We start from the raw sequence: 22339 nt of genomic DNA on the forward strand, positions 1-22339 counted from the left end.
AGCTACTCCTGCGCCTATATATATATATCTATTGTTGTACTTGGAGATGGTCATGTTGCCAGTTTAGCCAAAGAAAACACACGCACTATATATTTGGTGTTCACTTGCTTCAGCTTTATTTTATATTAATTGTATTTCGACCAGAGTTCTTTCGTCACACTTCTGTGACCTCATCTGTGGTCCTTTGCTGTCTTCTTTCTTATATATATAATATACTTTTTAAATTTAACTACATGTGGATTTTTGGCGATTTTGTTCCTCCATCTTCCTGTTTCTGAAGAAGAGCTTTGCTCGAAACATAAAACCATCTTCCTTTCCTTCCCTGAGCGTCTGCTAATACTTTACATGCACCACGTCCTCGCGTTGTTGCATTTTTGTGTGTGTTTGTTCTTCGCTTTTTTGGATTTACAACATATACATACACACACACACACACACACACACACACACACACATATACATACATATATATATATATATATATATATATATATATATATATACATAAGGAGAGAGAGTGGGAGAGAGGAGGTGAAAGATGTATATGTGTGTGCCTACATATGCATCTACATATGTATTTCTATATATTACTTTGTAAGCATAAAAAAAACATTGGCCATTGAACTTATATGTTTGCATACCCGTGTGTTTGTATATTTATTTGTTTGCATGCGTGCGCATTATACATCTGTAACTGCGTGTGTCGGTTCTTATGCGTAGGTATATAAAAATATAGTTGTTACTTTTAAAACTAGCTGTAATGAGTATTTCTTTCGGTTGGAGAGATATTCATGAACATATAGCAATAGCTATAGTGTATGCATCCAATTAGGCGATAGATACTGAATAAAGAGACACGGCTGTCATGTAGGACTCCATTGAACATTTATTTAGAGTTTCAATGAAACGAAATGTATTCAGCGGACAGACATTAGCAGAAGTATTTCTTCGTTAATGACTTCAGAAATGTGTTGAGTAATTTGAACTTTGCATGTTTCGTTGGCTTATAGGTTAATAATATATCATATATGATTTATCTTGATTTAGCCTTCAATGATGTCTACAATAAGCACTAGGAATACGTAATTATAGAAGTGTGTGTGTGTGTGTGTGTGTGTGTGTGTGTGTGTGTGTGTGTTTCCGTATACACAAACACACACACACATATAAGTACGTATATAAATACATGTGTGTGTGTGTATATATATATATATATATTTACACACACACATAAATATATATGTATGTATCTATCTATCTATAAATACATATATAAACACATGTATCTCTCTCTCTATACACACACACACACACACACACACACACACACACTCGCATATATATATATATATATATATATATATATACACACATACGTATATATATATGCATGTATGTATCTCTCTATATGAATGCATATATAAACACATGTATTTTTCTCTCTATATATAGATATATATATATATACACACATATATAAATACACACATACATACATACATACATACATACATACATATACATGTATGTATTTATATGCATATGCATACGCACACACATGCACAGATATAAATATGTAAATAGACGCAGACAGAAGTATAATTAGGCAAAGATTTTGTTTACAAACTGGAGGCGAGAAATAGCAATGCTAAATGTAATGAAACGTCTTTGCATACGGTTTTCAAAGTGAGGCTTCACATGACACAATTTCTGGCTTCGCGTTTCCGCTTTTCAGACCGCTTTCGCCTGAGAAACGGAAACGTAAGACTAGAATCTGTAACTTATGCAGTTTCACTACACGAGCTCACACACACACATACACACATTCACCCCATCACACACAGACACACACACACACGTATCGATATATGTACATTTGTAAATATGTGTATATGTGTGTGTTATATGTACATGTATGTGTAATATATGCTTATGTGTGTGTATATGTGTGCGTGTGCATATTGTATGAATGTGTGAGAGTATATGTCAGAATGTGATACCTCTATTTGTGTGAATGTGTCTGTGTTATACCATCAGGAAAGGTAGTTACTAATGCTTCGAATATCTTCGACGTCCCATTTAAGCTAAAAGCTACCACCGCCGTCTTTTCCATGCTAATGACCATAGTGGGTAGGGAGGGAGGGGTTGTCTCTGTTTCGTCGCCCGACTTGCTAGAAACAGCAGCCAAATCTCCTTCAAGTCACACCGTACTATTTTAAATAAGTGTCGTGAGATTTATCATATCCAAAATACAAGGATGTTAAAAATACTCAGAAATAGACAGGGATGGTTACGGTTGGAATGTCTTTTGATCATATTTCTATTTTATTTGTTCTTGTCTGCAGCTAGGCAACAAGAGCAAGAACAACAACAACGGAAACACGAGCTCGAACAACCACATCGAAAGCTAAATATAGTTAAGCAGTTGTGGTCGCTGAAAAAGGTGGTAGTAGTACCAGTAATTGTCGGAGCCCTGGGAACAGTGAGTAGAAATCTTGAGAAGTACGTGGAACAAATAGGGGCTGCAATAAGGGTGGAGCACTTGCAGAAAACAGCCCTGCTTGGAACCGCTCAAATACTCCGGAAGGTGCTCGAAAAACAAGAGGTGTAACCTTAGTTCACTGGTAGTGAACAGCTGACACTGTAGTACATCTCCAGCGTTAGAAGCTGTGCAAAGGCAATAATAATAATAATAATAATAATAATAATAATAAACTTCGTCGGTTACGACGACGAGCGTTGTTCCAGTTGATCCGATTAACGGAACCGAATGCTCATGAAATGAATGTGCAAGTGAGTGAGCTCTCTACCGACACGCGTACCCTACGTGAATTACAAGTACAACTCATTTTTGCCAGCTGAGTGAACTGAAATGACGTGTCTTACACAAGGGCAGAACGCGCCGCAGGGATTTGAACTGTTGACGTTACGATCATGAACCGAATACCCGTAACCACTTAGACATGCACCTAGCAACGACAACAACACCTGCTAAAGACTACGTCATTGATAAATTAATTTTGATCTCAGAAATGGAAGCAAACTATTTGGGCATAATTTAGAAAAAGCAATTTAGAGCTTCTAAACGTTTAATCGGATTGATTCAAGAAATAAGGTTATTTAATTAATTTATCCAAAAATAATGTTTCGAAAGATGGAATTTATTACATCAGAACAACAGGTGATGGTATTGGTACCATCCTGAAATATTGGTAAATGATTAATTAGAAGCTCACTGAGCAGCGATGATTGAAATATAGGCGTGTATAATTATATTTAATACGTTCGCGTACACTCAGGCATGGAAACACATCGGCTGTAAAATCTGTCTCTGGAGAGAAATTCTTCTCTTAGACTGTGTGTGTGAAGAACACAGTTCTGGGCCATGGAACGGGAGTTCTTAGGGAATTATGAATGGCAGATGTGGCGTCCGTAGCCAACGAAGAGTGGCTAAGGGGTCAGGGTGTTCGGTTCATGGTCGTAAGGTCGTGAGTTCGATTCCCGGTGGTGCGTTGTGTCCTTAAGCAAAGCACTTTATTTCACGTTGTTCCACGCCATACAGATGGCAAAAATGAGCAGTACCTGTATTTCAAAGGGCCAGCCTTATCACATTATGTGCCGCGTTGAATCTCTCTCAGACCTACGTTAAGTTTACACGTGTCTGTGGAGTGCTCAGCCACTTGCACGTTAATTTCACGAGCAGGTTGTTCAATGAATTGGGTCAATTGGAACCCTCGTCGTCGTAACCGACGGATTGCCAGTTTGCCGAAGAAACGTAACAACGCACCAAAACAAATGTTTCATGGTTCGATGACGTCATTCATGGTCCAAAGCTGTTTTTCGCACGCATTGTCTATAAGGAAAATTTCGCTCCAGATAAAGTTTCCGTAGCGTAAGTCTATTCACGTCCGAATGTACACAAACGTGTTGAATATAATTCTACACACCTGTACTAGTAATGAGTCACAAATATTCTTGTCTCTGCGCGACTAGATATTTCTCTGAAAGAAATGTTTCAACCAATTTATTTACTTCGCTGTAATGTTTATTTAAGAGAAAAATACTTGGCTGTTGTTGTTGTTGTTTTTGTTGTTGTTGTTGGAGGTGGTGGTGGTGGTGGTTGTGGTGGTGGTTGTGGTGGTGGTTGTGGTGGTGGTTGTGGTGGTGGTGGTGGGCTGGTTCTAATTGATCATACCTACGATCAAAGTAGTGTAATTGTTTACGATACAGTCTTTTATTTATCAGGTAATGTATATCTAGGAATAACTCTCTCACGGCGGGAATAATTGAAGGCGATCTGGTTTCTATGGCTAGCATTTTGAGCAACCACACAGAAGCTTTTAATTGTTGTTGTTGTTGCTTGGCCTCCAGTCAGTCCTGAACGGAGAGGTCTGTATCTAATGACACTGATGCTGTTATCATCCGACCATCTCGACTTTGCACTTCAGGCATAATGTACCGCAGGCTACCTGATCCAGTGTGTCCGTTTTAAAGATGATAGACACGAGGAGGTACCTAAAAGTAACAGGAAAAGCAGTCTGTAGGACAAGCGCGTTGTAGTTCAGGTTTCCGCTGCTAGAAGCCACTTGATGCTACTCTCTTGCAGCCGGCTTCACCTGGGTTCGTGTCCCGCTCGCTGCAGCGCCCTCCTCGCGACCGGTTATCGGAAAGTCGCCTCGCCGGGCATTGCACAATCCAAAATTTTAGGTCTATGGCATGATCCATAGACGAGCCATAGCAAGATACCAAGTGCGAATGCGGATCGCAAAATCAGGAATGTGGGAGCGCCATGTTCTCAAGTTCATTGCCTTTCTTGCATATCTGGTTTCATATCAGAGTAAACTTCCCTTAGAGACATGTTTTAACAAAAGCTGAAAGTGTCTCACTCCTTTTAACAAAAGCTGAAAGTGTCTCACTTCCAGCCCACCGGTCACCAACCCGGAATTTCTTAGGGCCTGAACTAGTGGTAGATAATTGCTGAACATACACGAGGTTCATCCTTCCTTCTGACGGAATCTTGCTTTTAGCCCTTCTGAATTTGTAACAACCCTTCTCATCAGGCAAGCCTAGCAGGGGTGCGGTTTAGTGGCCGATGACCCGACCATGCAACAAGTTGTAATGAATTCCATGTTACCAGTAAAACTCATGAGAGACCTCATAACGGACCTGACCCCGCTACACACAGTGTCATCTATCTATCTATCTATCTATCTACACACACACATGCACACACGCACACACACACGCACACACACACACGCACACACACACACACACATGGACACACACACGCACATAAGTAAGTCCTTAGTGCCTTCTGGAAGAAGTGTGGAATTTGCCTAAATAAACAAGGTGAAGCTCGAAGTCCCAGTCAACTTAATGTTCAGAATAAATACATTTTATCGATTCCAGAAAATAATATTACTTTAACGCAGAGAAATTTTATTTTTTAAATACAATCAAAATGTTATTTATATTTTTATGCTTTAAATCATTATAATTTATATTTCACAACAAACGTGTTTCTGTTTTCTCGTATATTTAATACATTTTTTTCAAACTTATACGGTTTTATTAGATTTCACTTAATTAAATGTGACCTTCAAATATAGAAAATATTTCCGCTCCTCGAAGTTGTTGAAATAAATAAATGAAGAAGGAGGAAAGGAAAAAAAAAAGACTTCCATTTTCTTATTAAAATAATTTGGTGTGGCAAGAGGAGAGACGAGTTGCGGGGTTTCGGTCGGGGGTTGTTTCAAATGTTATTATCCGTTGCATTAAACCGGTAGATTGTCACTAATTTAGCTGAGGAGGTTTTTTAAAAATCTTATTGAAAGAAAATAAAGAAGACATATTGACCCCAGGAGGGTAGAAAGTAGCGTAATTTGAACTAGTTTGGTAGATCAAATCTAAAAAACAGTTAGTGTTTATCTGAAGCTCTCTTTGTGAATCTATTTTCGAGAATAAACTCATACACACACACACACACACACACACACACACACACACACACACACACACACACACACACACACACACACACACACACGGCGAGCTGGCAGACACGTTAGCACGCCGGGCGAAATGCTTAACGGTATTTCGTCTGCCGCTACGTTCTGAGTTCAAATTCCGCCGAGGTCGACTTTGCCTTTCATCCTTTCGGGGTCGATTAAATAAGTACCAGTTACGCACTGGGGTCGGTATTATCGACTTAATCCGTTTGTCTGTCCTTGTTTGTCCCCTCTGTGTGTAGCCCCTTTTGGGTAGTAAAGAAATAACACACAGAAATGCACCCATGCATCCACAATCACACACATACACACGCGCATACATACACATCTTGTGGGTATATATGCGAAACCTATGGTCGCAAATGTTCCAACCGTGACCATTACGTCTTAGTTTATATCAGGCCAGATTATTAAATCAGTCTTGCCTATTGTAAGACAGTCAGGTATAATATGGGAGAGATCTGACTACTATTTCTAGCAGGTCGAATGAATGTGTATAAGTTCTCCCATCACGTTTGATGTGAATGTGTGTGTGTGTGTGTGTGTGTGTGTGTGTGTGTGTTTGGTATATTAAAAGTGTCTAGATCACGTGCGTGCTTCACGTGGTCCACCATTTCGCTTTCCGTCCTTTCTTTGTGTTCATTTACGTTGCTATGGTTACTGTTCTCTGTGTTTTTGTTTAATTAACTTTATTATGCACGTGTACGTTAATCCATCATTAGAAATTCAAGCAACATAATTCGATCTGTTTTTTTTCTTTTTATTTCCATTGATTACCATTTACCCCCCGCCACCCGTGCCACACTCCCACCTGTGTCATACAACTCTGCGTTTGTTTTGTCTTTGTAGCAGTCCAGGCTTTTAATTATCTCCATTGACATTTCGTCATTAACTTTAGTGCTGTTTAATTAATTTACCTGCAATTATTATTTTGTTAATTGACTTAAACAATCATCCGTACAAGTATTAGAAATGAAGGCTAATCTTCAACAGAACCAGTTCCTTCGTTTATTGCCAGAATCGCAGACTAAAAGTCTTCGGTCTCGACTAAATGCCATACAACACACACACACACTTTCTTTATACTACAACGAAACTCACAACACATTGTACTCTTCACAATAACCACCCTATACTACAACACGAACTACACCAAACATTCTCTACACAATCTCCCCAGTCGGAATACTTATATAAATGTGCCCCCTATCACCCCACAAACTTTGTTTCCTCATAACTTCCAGAAAAATAGCATTTCATACAAATGCGCTTTAAATGGTGAGATTATGATTATATCGGAATTTCAGTTCTATATTCAAGAGATGAGGAATTATGTACATTATTTACATTATTTACATTTGACGGATATTTGTCTTCATCTTGTTTGTTGTTAACACAACGTTTCGGCTGGTATACCCTCCAGCCTTCATCAGGTGTCTTAGGGGAAATTTCGAACCTGGTTTTTCATTCCTAAGGTATAATTCGATGTTATTATTATTATTATTATTATTACTATTCAGGTCACTGCCTAGAATCGAACTCGGAATCTTGGGGTTAGTAGCCCGCACTCTTAACCATTACGTCATATGCCCGTGTAAATAATATCGGAATTTGTTTTGAAAAATATATTCTGAGGATGGGGAGAAGAATTTTAGAAAACTCACTCGAGTTGTCTTTGCCTCCTCATAAATTTAAGAAAAATGGCTATTTGTTAATGGAATTTTCTACAAACAACTTTCAGAGTTTGGAAATCATGATTATGTCGGAATATGATGTGGAAAGAGAAACAGTGAAACACACATACACACATACATACTGCCACAGAGTACAATTTTGGGGGGAAATTTCAAGTTTCATTTTCTAGATCTGTGTGATGTGTATTAGTATGTATATGCGTGAGCCCTACAAGTTTTCCTCGTAGTAAATTCCGACATAATCGTAATCCTTATTCTCGGAAATGTATTCTTAGAAAATTTCATTAAAAAGTATCCATTTTCTGGAAGGTATGAGGAAACAAAGTCGGCTGTGTGTGTGTGTGTGTGTGTGTGTGTGTGTGTGTGTGTGTGTGTGTGTGTGTGTGTGTGTAGGTATGCCCTCTTAGTCTCCAAATAGTCTTAAACATTTCCCAAACAAAACAAAAACACACAAACAACAGCAAAACAACCACCGCAACACATTAAACGTCGGTGCACTTTGCTATGCAGTGAAACTGGCTAGGCCTCGGCCGAGAGGCGTATTGCATTCTTGGTATGTGCTAGGGCTATTATTAATTCCGTGATGAAGGTGGCGAGCGGGGAGAGTCGTTACTGCGCCGGGCAAAATGCTTAGCAGCATCTTATGCGTCTTTACGTTCTCTGTTCAAATTCCGCCACGATCGACTTTGCTTTCCATCCACTCGAGATCGATAAAATAAATACCACTTGAGTGCTGGCGTCAATGTAATCGACTTATCCGCCCCCCCCCCCCACCAAAAAAATTGCTGGCCTTCTGCCAAAATGTCAAACCGTTAATAATTTTATATTGGTATTTGTTATTATTAGGATTATTATTAGGATTATTAGGATTATTATTAATCCTGTATTAGTGATGCTTTATTCTTTATGATTCTACTTTTCTAAAATTATTCGTTTCTTTTCTGTTCAAACAGGAACCGAAAGCAGTATTTCGCCCGAACAAAGACACAAGTCAAGTTACCTGATATGCGGTAAACCTGTTGAGGTATGGGAGCTGGTATTTGAGGTGAAACTTAGCTGCTACTAAGTACATAGATGCGTGTAAGAAGAAATATATGTGATCATTCAGTGATATGGTCAAGCCGGTCAGCGGTAATAATGGAGTCTACAAGACCAACATCAGCGATACAAACAGTTATAATTAACAGACGTTAATGGAATCGCTGCACACAGTGTCCGTTGTGGATTTTAAAAGATAGAAAACAAAGTCATCGTCTACATACATGTTTATAAATTATACACATGTATATATACAACAATAATAATACAGTTAACATGAAACACGATGAAACGAAAATCGATACCAAATAATACGTTAGACAACTAACGGCAAGAATTGAAATCTTCCTTCAACTCTGCAGACAGATTGGTAAGTCTATCTACATATGTTATAATTAAAACAAAAAATTATGGCAAGGCGAGGGCGGTTATGACTCCCAAATGATTCTAACAATTTCATAATATTCTACGCTTCGATGGATCTGTGGCAGCTAATCTTAATGGTCTTGTTTCGCTCTTCTTATTTCTGCATTTAGTTTAATGTCTTAAACAAGAAATTTCGTTCCGCTTCTGTGAATGTGTACAGATTGTATCATTATTTTCCTTATTTTGTAATAACCGTTTAGGAAAAAAACTTTATTAATGTTTTGTTATGTGAGCAGACATATATAATTATAACTAAAGTTATTTGGAAGCCAATAAAACGAGACGTAATATTTTAGCGTAGAAATAGTTTTGATGACATTGTGTACATCATCATCATGGTCGTTTATTAAGAAATCGAAAATATATTATTTATCATTTTGCATTTATCATTTTGACAGATAAAAATATCAAATTCTCCGATAATACTTTTTTAATATAAAGAGACTATGCAAAGAAATAATATTACGAAGCGATAATTATATTTCTATAATACAAATAAAAAAATACATCAACTATGTAAACAGACTTATATATATTAGAGAGAAAGAGAGAGAGAGAAAGAGGGAGAGAGAGAGAGAGAGGGGGTAGGGGGTAGGGGAAATGGAGGGAATGATAAAGAAAGAACTGTTTTCCCCAACCATATTTTGACCAGAAGACAAAACCGTTTTGGTTTTCTCCGGAGAAATGTTGAACCTTGAACTAGTTTGAGAATTCTTAAATTATTTTTAATTTCTTCAGACTATTTCTTTCCTATTTAGCTTCCCTTTACCAGACACAAATATCTCTGTTAGAATATTTTGCAATAATGCTTTAATGAAGGCCGACAGGGGTGAGGGTAGGGGCGGAGGCGGATAATTGGTAGATTCTCAGACTAAATTCCTGAAATAGTTTAGTTTCTTTCCACGACGTTTCGGGTTCAAATCCCACCTACTTTTGATACAATAACAACTTTCAGTTACGTGGTTATTTTTCTCTTTTATAAATTACTCAGCATTTGGGGTTTTGTGAGAAACACTCGAATGTGCGCCTTATCCTAGCTTTGCTAAATGTTGGCAAGGAATTAGGGTTGAAGTAGTTCCTTATTTTGTAGAGGAACCCAAATTTTTCAGAAGCTGTTTTCAGTATTATTGTCATCAATTAAGGCGTCTAGATGGCAGAATCGTTAGCACACCGGGTAAAACGCTTAGCGGCATTAAGTTATGGGTTCAAATTCCACCAAGGTCGATTTTGCCTTTCACCCTTCCAGGGTCAATAAAGCAAGGACCAGTTAAATACTGGAGTCGATGTAAACGACCATATCCCTTCTTCTGAAACTGCCGACTTTGTGCCAAAATTTGAAGTCAATATTATTTTCAGGGTAATAATTAAAAAATGTATCATCATTAAACTAATTATTAGTTTCTATATTCACTTTAATTAGACATTAATGTCGAAATAGAATAAAGTAATTCTTCGGCCGATAGTATGGTTGATCTCTCTCCCGTCAGCATTTCTGGCCTTGTTGTACTTAATTAGAAGCCATTAAAGTCATTAATAATATTTTGAAATAATTTGGTATCTACATATTGTGTCTGGGGAGAGTGATTCTCTTTTGGTGCCTTATAATTTAACACACTCACCAGTAAAATTTCCACTTATTTTACCGGTGAGTGTGTTAAATTATAAGGCACCAAAAGAAAATGACTCTCCCCAGACAGAACAGAATATGTCTCAACACACGAACTCACATAAAGAATCTTGCAAACCAAATCCAAAAACGAAATGGTATATACCTGTTCCCTTGATATATGAAGCGATTAGCGTTGGTCGCCATGCATGGAGATTAGTTTCTTATATCCACATTAAACGAGGCTCTTTAAGATTTACAGAGGCTGCGCAGAAATAACATGTGGCATCTGGACTACATGTTAGTGATACAAGTGTGCGAACGAATAAAGAAGGTTGATTAATATCATATGCTTTGTGAAAGTGCATGACCAAGTAGGTAGAGCGTTGCACTCGCGATCGCAAGATCGAGGTTTCGATTCTTAACCCGAGCGCTGCGTTTTGTTCTTGAGCCAAACTCTTCGTTTTCCATTCTGTCGTCAACGTTTAATCCTGCGACGGATTGGCATTCTATTCAAGGGGAATAGCGTGATATTGGATACTTATACGCCATGGAAGCCGGGCCACTGGCTGTCTGATTCCTGGGGCTCAGAACAATATTGTATTTAGTGTTTTGTGTAAGTCAAAGACCGTTGACCGTTAAAATGAGAAAGAAATCGGCTGGAGGATCCTCATCGAAATCCTGGATTATCCAAGGGATTACAGGAAGTGGATTGGAGAGAACCTCAGAAACACTGACTGTAGTGGAGGTTTATGGTGGGAGACTTTAGAACCACATTGTGTATAACGGTTGGAGTCGGTTACAGGGATTAGTTTACTCAAAGGTTCTCGTACAGATATTGGTGAATGATGCCTTTAAATGTCAAATTCAGAAGCGGAAGTTACGTCAGTGTAGCTGTGAAGTATACAACTACAGCCTACTCATGGCTAAACAAAGCCATTACCTGAAATAAGACACGATGGCGTAGCAATAGAAACAATTCGAATTGTTTTCTTTTGTCATAGAAAACTGTGGATTCTGAAACCAAATACTGCAGAGAAAAAGCTTTAATGGGCAGTGTAGCGAGTCTCAGCTGTAGATAATCATTGAATTAACGGTGTTCGCTTTTGAGACATATTTAAATTAAAATTCCCCCCTCCCCCCGTATCATAATTAATATATATATACATCATTGACAGGCGTGATGTAGTGACCGACGAGAACGACAAATCTGTTTTGACTTCCAAGCATGATGACTGTGGCACCTGTCAAACATTAGTGGCAACTGGAACAGTATTCATTGAATGTTGTTTCAATAGCATACACCAAGCCTTTCGTTTCGGTGCATGATTGGCGAGGAGGTACCGATCATCGATCAAAGAAGCCGAAACACGTCTAACATTCTCGTGAATCATTGCTGGGACGATATTTGTCTGGTTCTTATATATGAATAGATTTTCTGTTGGAGAAAATCCCCAGTATCAGACTTGCCAACGGTGTCTATACATTAAGTATGATAAATAGATGACTACAGAGTTTTGTTTCCATGTAAATCCTCATTACGAAATCATAAGCATTACAAATGACTTCTATCAATATTTATAGGTTGTCAGAGCTTTACAAACTTTAAGACAAAATATTGTGTGTGTTTGTGTGAATTGGAAGAATGCAACTCTTTTTATCTGTTTCTACGGAATATTCTATCGGTCACTAAGAAGACTGGAAGATTTAATATGATGAAGTCCAGGGATGTTGGCAATAACATCCAATAAGCTGGGATTCGGGACCTCACTGAAATCAAAACGGTTTAGTCCTTTCTGTATACCAAATTTGTACAGTTTTTATTATCCCTCACAAATATTCAAGTCTATGAAGAAAAGAATTATGACGTTGATAGGTTCCGAAAAGGGGTATTTTCTGGAAAGGTGGGTGTGAGTGTGAAATCTTGTCATTGACTTGCCTCATTGCTACTTTTTAATATTTTCTTTGCAACATTTAGTTCGAAATCCAAATTTCTCTATGGTATTAAGGAAGTCTAGGGAGAGCTGAATAGTAGAAGGTCTTCATGCAAGTGTTTTATCCCTTACCTCCTTTAAGGGTCAACGCTCTGGCATGTGGGAAGCTTCTTCTCTGAAGACTTTGTGCTGTTTTTGTACAATATTGACTCTTCGCAAATATCCGCATCTGTGAGGAGAGGTATGAAGGCATCGATAAGTTCTTAATGAGGATATTGTGAAGAAAATAAAAAACAACTAAATATATTTCACAATTGGGGATTGAAACCTTTTCTTGACTCTTCCACACTGTTACCGAATTTTTTTTTTCTTTCTGCAGATTCTCGTTTCAAAATCCAAACTTCTCTCTGATATATTTTAACATCATATTCGTGACTACATAATTACGTTTTACTTCCCAAATATGACGTTGTTTGACTGGCAATATGGCGTAGTTATATATCAAATATTCATTGTTTTCCTTATGGAATATGTTTAGATCTAAAGCTTTATATTTGTACATAGAATAAATCGATATATCATATACTTCTAACGAGTAAAGATAATATTATACGTTTATGTTTGAAGAGAAGTGTTGTAAAGCTAGTTTGCTGCAATGGCGGTATTCTGTCGCGACTTCCTTTCAATACATATGTTTGCGGTGTTTTACAGTTGAAACGCAGCCAATGGTTTGGGTGAGGATTATAAAGGATTAAATTTCAGATGAATTATCAAACATTAATTTTCACTGGTAACATATATTAAGAAAATATTATTTGTTATCTATCTATCTGTCTGTCTGTATTTATATATATTCACACACGCATACATACACGTACACACACACACACACACACACACACACACACACACACACACATATATATATGTGTGTGTGTGTGTGTGTGTGTGTGTGTGTTTGTGTGTACCTATGTATGTACACACTAGCGCACACTCACACACACGCACACACACACACACACACACACACACACACACACACACACACACACATGTATACACACGCGGAGGAACTCAAGTGCGTCAACGGCCATCCAGTAACGTGTTTATATGTATGTATATATGTATTCCGGACAGGCATGCGCAGCGGTGTAGAAATACTACTCCGTTCGGTAACGCAGTAGGGTGACTGCGAATGAAGGACCTCTGATACTTGTTAAGGCATTCCCCTCGGAAAAAGGCTGACTTGTGTGTTAAAACCCAGCGCTCTACTGAGCCTGATATATTACACTTCGCTTGTCTCTGGGTGTCTTCGTATTCCTAGTGAGAGTCGATGTGCAACTGTGAAGCTACACCCGACTTAGAACGCACGCATGGGTACTGATGACACATAACACTTGTCAGTGAGGGTCATGTTCGTCTAAAGAGTAAGCAGCTATGTGATAAATTCGTGATTGATTGTTAATTTGTTCACTTTTTGAGGATATAAACTAACACCTTGCGGCGATTCAAAACAACAACCGAAAAGGGCAGAGAATCTCAATAAATGAAGAACTTGTCTGAATTAAGATCCGATTAAAGGAAAGTCGGTATTCTTAGAAGACCAGAGGACATTCGAGACTAGGTGTTTCGGCTAGAATAGCAGCGGCCATCAGCACATACATGCACAAATAAACACTGGTACGAACTTAGCTTCTTTCTCTGTCTCACTGCCCTCTATCTTTATCTCTCTCTCTCTCTCTCTCTCTGTTTCTCTCTCTCTCTCTCTCTCTCTCTCACTCTCTCTCTCTCACACACACACACATACATACGCATATATTAATAGTGTACATATGTATAAATGAATGGATAGATGTCTATATATGTAAATACACGCAGAGAAACGCACACATATATACATACATTTATGTATGCATAGGTGTGCTCGTGTGCTCATGTGTCTAGGCATGTTTGTGTGAGTGTGGATAAGCGCCTTCTGCAGTGCCCATGGAATGACCAATGCCTTAAAGGTGATTATGTTAGGCAGAAACTGCGTGAAAGCTTGTTGTTTGTCTGGGTGTGCGAATTTAAACTCAGAACATGATGACTGGCGAAATGCCGCTAAGCTTTTTGTCCGGATTAATATAACTGAAATATTAACAGAATAAAGGATTGCACATATTAAAAAGTTAAAAAGCTGACAAGACCCCTTTGAGAAATGCCAGCTTTCTCACAGTTTGTGTTATATTCATTTCCAACCACCCTGGGTCCCACTCCACCACCTGATGCTCAGCTTCAATACTATTATTATCATAAATATATCAACCCCTTTTCCTCATTCCTCCAACATTTCTCAACTTTTCTCAATCGTTTTATCTCTTCCCCTCTCTACCCCTCTTCCTCTCCTATCCTCTCCTCTCCTCCCCATCTCCCCTTCCCTCCTCTTCTATCGTCCATCCCCCTCCTCTCTGTTATTAACTCATCTTTCAGCATGTTTGCTTCCATTTTGTTTTGCTTTATCGAAATAGTTTAACTCACGAGATTTCCCTTAAAATATAGCAATCAGCCATTAACTGTAGCAATCGGTCATTAACTGTCCTCTCTTATTTTCCTGCTGTTATCAAATAAATATATAACTGTTGGGAAACTCATTGTAATGTGTTTTACCTGAGAAAATCGATGTTCATCATTGTTAAACAAGCACAATTATATGTATGTACACTAACACAGCGAAACTTTGCTGTGTGTCGCTCGATTTGATAGAGGCAGAGCACAATTTTCCCTGAAATTACAAACACTCCACCACCATCACCGCCACCGTGTGTTGTAGAGCACTCCTCTTTCTTTCGTTTGGTACAGTCTCCAGATATATAAATGTGTATGCATTTGTGTATGTTAGCGTGCGTATGCATTCTTGAATATGTATGAATATATATTATTTTATTCAGTTTATTTCAAAATTTCTTGTCAATAGAGAAAGAACCGGTTTCTAACCTAGATCCAAGGCTCCTTCGTTGGAATTTAAACATTAACAACAGGGTATTTTTGTATGTATGTATGTATGTGTGTATGTATGTATGTATGTATGTATGTTTGTAAGTATGTGTGTATGTATATGTGCAGGTCTGTATGTTTTATGTATGTATTCTTAGGCATATGATTATATATCTAGACGTGCACATATATATTTAAATGATAAACTTCTGAAAAGTTTTACAGATTTTTATGGTTCCACTGATGGAATGGATCTTTAGTCTTCGAATTAGCTTTCTTCTTTCTGGGTTTGAGAAGCCTAATTTTTCAAGATTGGTATTTAGGCAGTGTGTTACATATAACAAAGCCTCAATAATTACAGGTAAGTATTTATATATGTATATATATATATATATATATATATATATATATATATATATATGTGTGTGTGTGTGTGTGTGTGTGTGTGTGTGTGTGTGTGTGTATTTACTCACACACACACAAACGCACACGCACATACATATTCAATGGTTTACGTTAGCGAGATTCAGGAGACAACGTATTAATCGACCCAAGGATATAATTGATAGCTATTCGTGAAAGCCACCACGATGTAGGAGCGAGTCCTGCTCCATAAGATAGTGGGCTGATCTTTTTAACGTCACACACGTAACCTCTATCCACTCAAGTGTAGTTTCGACTATAGTGATAAAGACAAATTTGCAGCTCTATTGATTGACATTTAATGCGTTTGTTACTCTACAATGTTGATCACTTATTGGCACAGCGCAGAAGGTTTCCCAAAGGACTAAAGATAAAGAGAACAATTGTACTTGCAGTTGTAATCCTATTGGAATACGGGGAAAAATCTGAGAAAAGCCTGCGGCTGCTTGTGTGGTGTTCTTGGAATTAATGGTGCTTTTGATTTATTTTCTAGTCTTAAAACAAAGATTATGGATGTTACTATAGAATTATTGGAATATCTTCTGTCATACGATTACTTAGCTTCATATTTTTGTGGTACGCATCTTCGAGACAACAATCACGATACATACATACACATGCACACACGTGCATGTGTATGTATGTACAAGAACATACATACATGCATACAACACGCACCTATATACATATGTATATAAATGCATGTGTATATATATGTCTATCTGGTTGCATACATAAATGCATGTATATGCATATATGTATAGATAATTGCTTAAACATATCTATATAAACACATCTATATGTGTGTATATAATACATAAATATATATCTATACAGACACATACTCACACACGCGCACACATACATACACATATATACGCACGCATGGAACGGGGATTACATTAAATATAGTCGATGTATTCTCTTACCAGCTATCAGATTGTACAAATTGATAATTCGAAAGATGAAATTCCAGTCACTAGAATCAGTTTTGCTCAAAAACATTCGCTCATGTGTTCGCATTTGTGCCTATGTGCGCATGTGTATATGCATGTATATATGTGTGCGAGTACGTATATATACATGTGCACATATATCTATACGTTTGTTTATGAATATATATATTTGTATATTTTCTATGGTTGTGTGTTGGTATGTCTGTCTGTCTGTATGTATGTATGTATGTATGTATGTATGTATGTGTATAGTGAAGGCACGTAGCTTAGTGGTTAAGGTATTCAGCTTTCGGTCGTAATGTCGTGAGTTCGATTCCCGGCGGCGCGTTGAGTCTTTAATTTATTTCACATTGTTCCAGTGCACTTAGCCAGCTGTAAATGCGTTGCACTTGTATTTCAAAGGGCCAGGCCCCCTTTTTTCCCGCACTCTGTCTCACATTGAATCTCACAGGTACGCATCTGTGGAGTACTCAGCCACGTGCATGTTAATCTTAAGAGCACGCTATTCCATTGATCGCATCAGCTGGAATACTTGTCATTATAACTGTGTCAGTTTATTTCACTATTTGTTTATGTTCATATATATGTAAATGTATGAATGCATATTTGCATGTATATAAACATGCATATATATATATATATATATATATATATATATATATATATATATATATATATATATAAGCAAAATAACTGAGATTCAGATGAATTAGTCACTTAAGTTGAGGCACCGAAAATTAGTGCGGAATTATCCGTGCAGTTTCAAATAAGGTGAATAAAATCAAAATAAGAAGCAGGATATCCAGAAGTGATGCAGTACGATCGTTTCAAGCGATTCCATTTAATTGAACAATGCAATCATTACATCAATTTAAATGCAGAGCTATCCTCAGTTGCATAAATAAATAAAATAAATAGAATTTATTGAATCAGTCGGACACATTTGTATAATTTTACCTAATTCCTCTAAGAAGCCAAGAAGACAGACAAAAACCATACTGTCTTCACTTCAGCTTAGAAGCTACTAAGGATTCAGGAAAGACCTGTTAGAGATCTAGCTTGTCTGTCTTCTTACCCTCTTAGAGGATTTAGGAGAAAGTAAATTACAATCAACTCCTAAATATGTAACTAAACAGCGACCAATCCATTACGCCATACAAAAATAATATTCCCTACCGTCTTTCATAGTATATATGTATACATCCATATATATATATATATATATATATATATATATATATATATATATATATATATATATATATATATATATATATATATATATATATATGTTAATTCTCTAAATGAGGTATTAACAGTAACTGCACGATAAAGTGAAGTATATTGCTACTTAAATGTGGCTGACCCCTAGGGGTGGATGTTACTGTTGCTTTTAGCCCCAGGAGGACATCTCCTCCAGCTGGCTTTTCGACACACTTCTGTGTCCTGTTTGTTTTGCCAAGGGAAGTTATCCCTCTCATCGTGATCTGTAGCACGAACGGACCCGGGTTTCAGGGTTATTTCCCTTCGTCAGCGTCCGATAGCCACCGATCTACGATGAGAAAGATAATTCTTGGCAAACCTTATGTATCTTTTTCCAGTGAAATTATTCACTGATATCCAAAAACAGGACACAGAAGTGTGTCGATAAGCCAACTGGAGGAGGTGTCCTCCTGGGGCTAAAAGCAACAGTAACATCCACCCCTAGGGGTCAGCCACATTTAAGTGGCAATATACTTCACTTTATCGTGCAGTTACTGTTAATACCTCATTTAGAGAATTAACATTGCTTGTTTTCACTTTTTCGATATCAGTGAATAATTTCACTGGAAAAAGATCCATAAGGTTGCCAAGAATTTATCTCTCTCATCGCAGATCGGTGGCTATCGGACGCTGACGAAGGGAAATAACCCTGAAACCCGGATCCGTTCGTGCTACAGATCACGATGAGAGGGATAACTTCCCTTGGCAAAACAAACAGGACACAGAAGTGTGTCGATAAGCCAGCTGGAGGAGATGTCCTCCTGGGGCTAAAAGCAACAGTAACATCCACCCTTAGGGGTCAGCCACATTTAAGTGGCAATATACTTCACTTTATATATATATATATATATATATATATATATATATATATATATATATATATATATATATATATATATATATGTAAGAGGTACTAAAGTTGTCAAGAACTCAACTGTCAGTTAAGCACATTTGGAATGTGATAATTACTCTATGCATGAAAGCGCTAATTTAACTTCATGAGCATTACAAAATATATTTTTAACGTTAAAATACCATAGTGAAAACCAGACCGTGTTTTGACCTTATTCAACTGATATATATGTATATATACGTTTATATGTATGTGGGTTAAACACGTACACACACACAGATACACGCACACACAAACACATGGACACACACATACACTCATATACACACATACTCTCTCTCTCTCACACACACACATAGAGTAGAGCCTCCGTTAGATTTTGGAGTATTTTTATTATCTACATCACCAAAAGGGGACATGTTGGTGACGGGATCCATATCTAAATACAATACTTATTTATATTTCATAATATCTCTTATTCATAGACTCAGAACTTAATGTCTTGAATTTTAATGAATTTTATTCATGATATCTTAAGAAAGCCAAGATATCAGTCTCCACCTGTGACGTCATGCTTTCATTAAAAGGTTACAGAACAGATTTGGCATTCGAATTTTATATTTCACTCGACAGGTATTAGGTTTTATGAAAGGTAGGTGCAGAAATAAAGCTTTGAACTTGATTCCTGGTAAATAAAAGAAAAACTGGAGTAAAGAAATGTCAGGATTTCAATTTTAAATGCACAAGTAATGACACTTGTCATGTTACACTCATGCATTCGGGTGATATCCAGATCACACGTAAGAATGTTTTGTGATGAATCAACAACAACAACAACAACAAGAAAACGTGATGTTCACTACTTAGAAACGCATGTGTCAGCACGGCAAACAACAGTTGTATTGGTTAGAATGTTCCCAGGATTTAGGCCAATTTCCCGTTTGTAGCGTGTCATGTCAGCGTTCAATAATCTTTCGGAATTTAGAGGTTATTTTTGATATTAGAATTTCGGATAAAAGATTCCCAGCCTTGTACGCGTGCGTGTGTGTGGTGTGCGTTTGTGCGTTCTCGTGTGTGTGCGTGTGTGAGTGTGTTTTTGCGTCTGCGTATGTATGTGTTTCTTTATGCCTTTGTCTGTCCCCTACTATCGTTTGACAACAGGTGTTGGTGTGTTTACGTCCACGTGACCTTGCGGTTCGGCCATAGATTTCGGTAGAATAAGAACCAGGATTAAGAAAAAGTACTGAATTCGACCCATTTGACGTAGAATTCTTGAAAACGGTGCCCCAGCATGGTCGCTATCCAATGATCGAAACAAGTAAAGGATTATATATATATATATATATTCATTTATATAATATTTGCATGATAGGTGTGTATATCTGTGTGTTTTGCTGTTAGTGAATGTCAATATTTACCTTGTAAGTTGTCTTCTAGAAGATTAATGTGGTTGCACTTGTGTACATGTTTATGTAATAGGGTGTTTGAAGCCATGTCACTTTATCACACCTCTCTTCTCCGATCCACCACGACGACGACGACGACGACGACGACCACCACCACCACCACCACCACCATTTTCGACCTTCTGCCATCAATACGTTTCTTTCAAGATCAATCTCCAATACAATAACTTTATTATCGAAATGCGTAGGTGGGTGGTGGTGAACGCTGTGTGTGTATGGTTGTATGTGTGGTTGCGTGTGAGTGTGCATGCATGTTTATATCAATTACCCACACACACACACGCGCACACACACCTACGCCCACACACACAGATACATATAGTGGTTATAAAACTATGTGGATTTGTGATTGTAGGTACACAGTTTTATATATCAGTGTATGTGAGTGTGTTTGTGTGTGCGTGTCTGTGTGTGCGTGCGCGCGTGTATTGGAATGTTTAAAGAAACCAATCATGTATTTTACATTACAGCTTTTGCTTCTGATCTCCTTGTTATTAGATTAGAGTAACACCAGATTAGGTTCATACCGTTTAGATATGCATGAGTTTCATATATATATATATATATATATGTATTTATGTATATTTATATATACATATAATATATATAATATATACATTTTCCATATATATATATATATATATATATATATATATATATATATATATATATATATATATATATATATATATATATATATATATATATATATATATATATATATATATATTCTTTTCTACTAGGCGCAACATATATTGAATTAATTTGATTTGGTTCAATCTAGTTTCAGCTCATGAGCTTTGGCTAAGCTGGGGCACCGCCATTTGGTGTTGTTACATAAGTTTGCTTCAGTAATTCTTTTTAGAAATTGACGTTTGGTACAGGAGGGAGTTTGATGCCGCTGCCCTCATCTGTACGTCCTGCTGTGAAGTTGGTTCGTCTGGGACACTTGACAGCAAGATGTCTAGCTTCGTTTTGAAGACACATCCATCCCACGCAGGTCTCTCAGGTCCTTCGGGAGGATATTTAATTTTACATGCTGATAGCATAAAGCTTGAAACATTCAGCTTTAAACTGCATGCTATTCTTTTCAGCTCACTTGTATATTTCATTCAACTCTCATTGCAAGTGCATAGCATCTTCAGGTTTCTTTGAAATACTCAAGAGATTGAAACTCTATTCCTTAGAGCGTAGGCGAGAAAGATATGCCATAATATACATCTGTCTACCTGTTGCTTTGTTTGTCTGACTTTCTGTCTATTTATCTCTCTGTCTATCTATATTTAAAGGGAGAGAGAGAGAGAGAGAGAGAGATTGTGTGTGTGTGTGTGTGTGTGTGTGTGTGTGTGTGTGTGTGTGTGTGTGTGTGTGTGAGAGAGAGAGAGAGAAAGTGTGTGTGTGTGAGTGTGTGTGAGAGAGAGAGAGAGAGAGAGAGAATGAGAGAGAAAGGAGGAAAGTAGAATATTTTGACGAAGCATCCAGTAAATAAATATATGTTGAGTCTGGAATATAAAACGCCCTCTGGCGAGCAAGCACTTCGATGTAGCTTGTACCTGGTTGCATTATTTGCTAGATATAGAAAGAAAATTTTCCGTCGATCACATTGTACTTGTTAAAAAAATGCAGGGACACATTTGATAACAGCATGTGCCGGTTGACTACATTTATCGTTCGTCGTCACTTTGTGTTCTAGGGG

At 37.5% G+C, this 22339-nt stretch overlaps 1 protein-coding gene across 3 annotated transcripts in view; it reads left to right on the plus strand.

Moving 5' to 3' along the window:
- Nucleotides 1–22339, plus strand: part of LOC106867639 (uncharacterized) — a 174165-nt gene that overhangs the window by 63353 nt on the left and 88473 nt on the right. For all 3 annotated transcript variants that reach the window (XM_014912566.3, XM_014912565.3, XM_014912564.3), the window contains one exon: nt 8659–9113. The gene's annotated coding sequence lies outside the window, so the exon portion shown is untranslated. The remainder of the gene's footprint in view (nt 1–8658; nt 9114–22339) is intronic.

Source organism: Octopus bimaculoides, chromosome 3, assembly GCF_046866305.1.
Source record: "Octopus bimaculoides isolate indiv1 chromosome 3, ASM4686630v1, whole genome shotgun sequence".
In the NCBI taxonomy this organism is placed as follows: domain Eukaryota; kingdom Metazoa; phylum Mollusca; class Cephalopoda; order Octopoda; family Octopodidae; genus Octopus; species Octopus bimaculoides.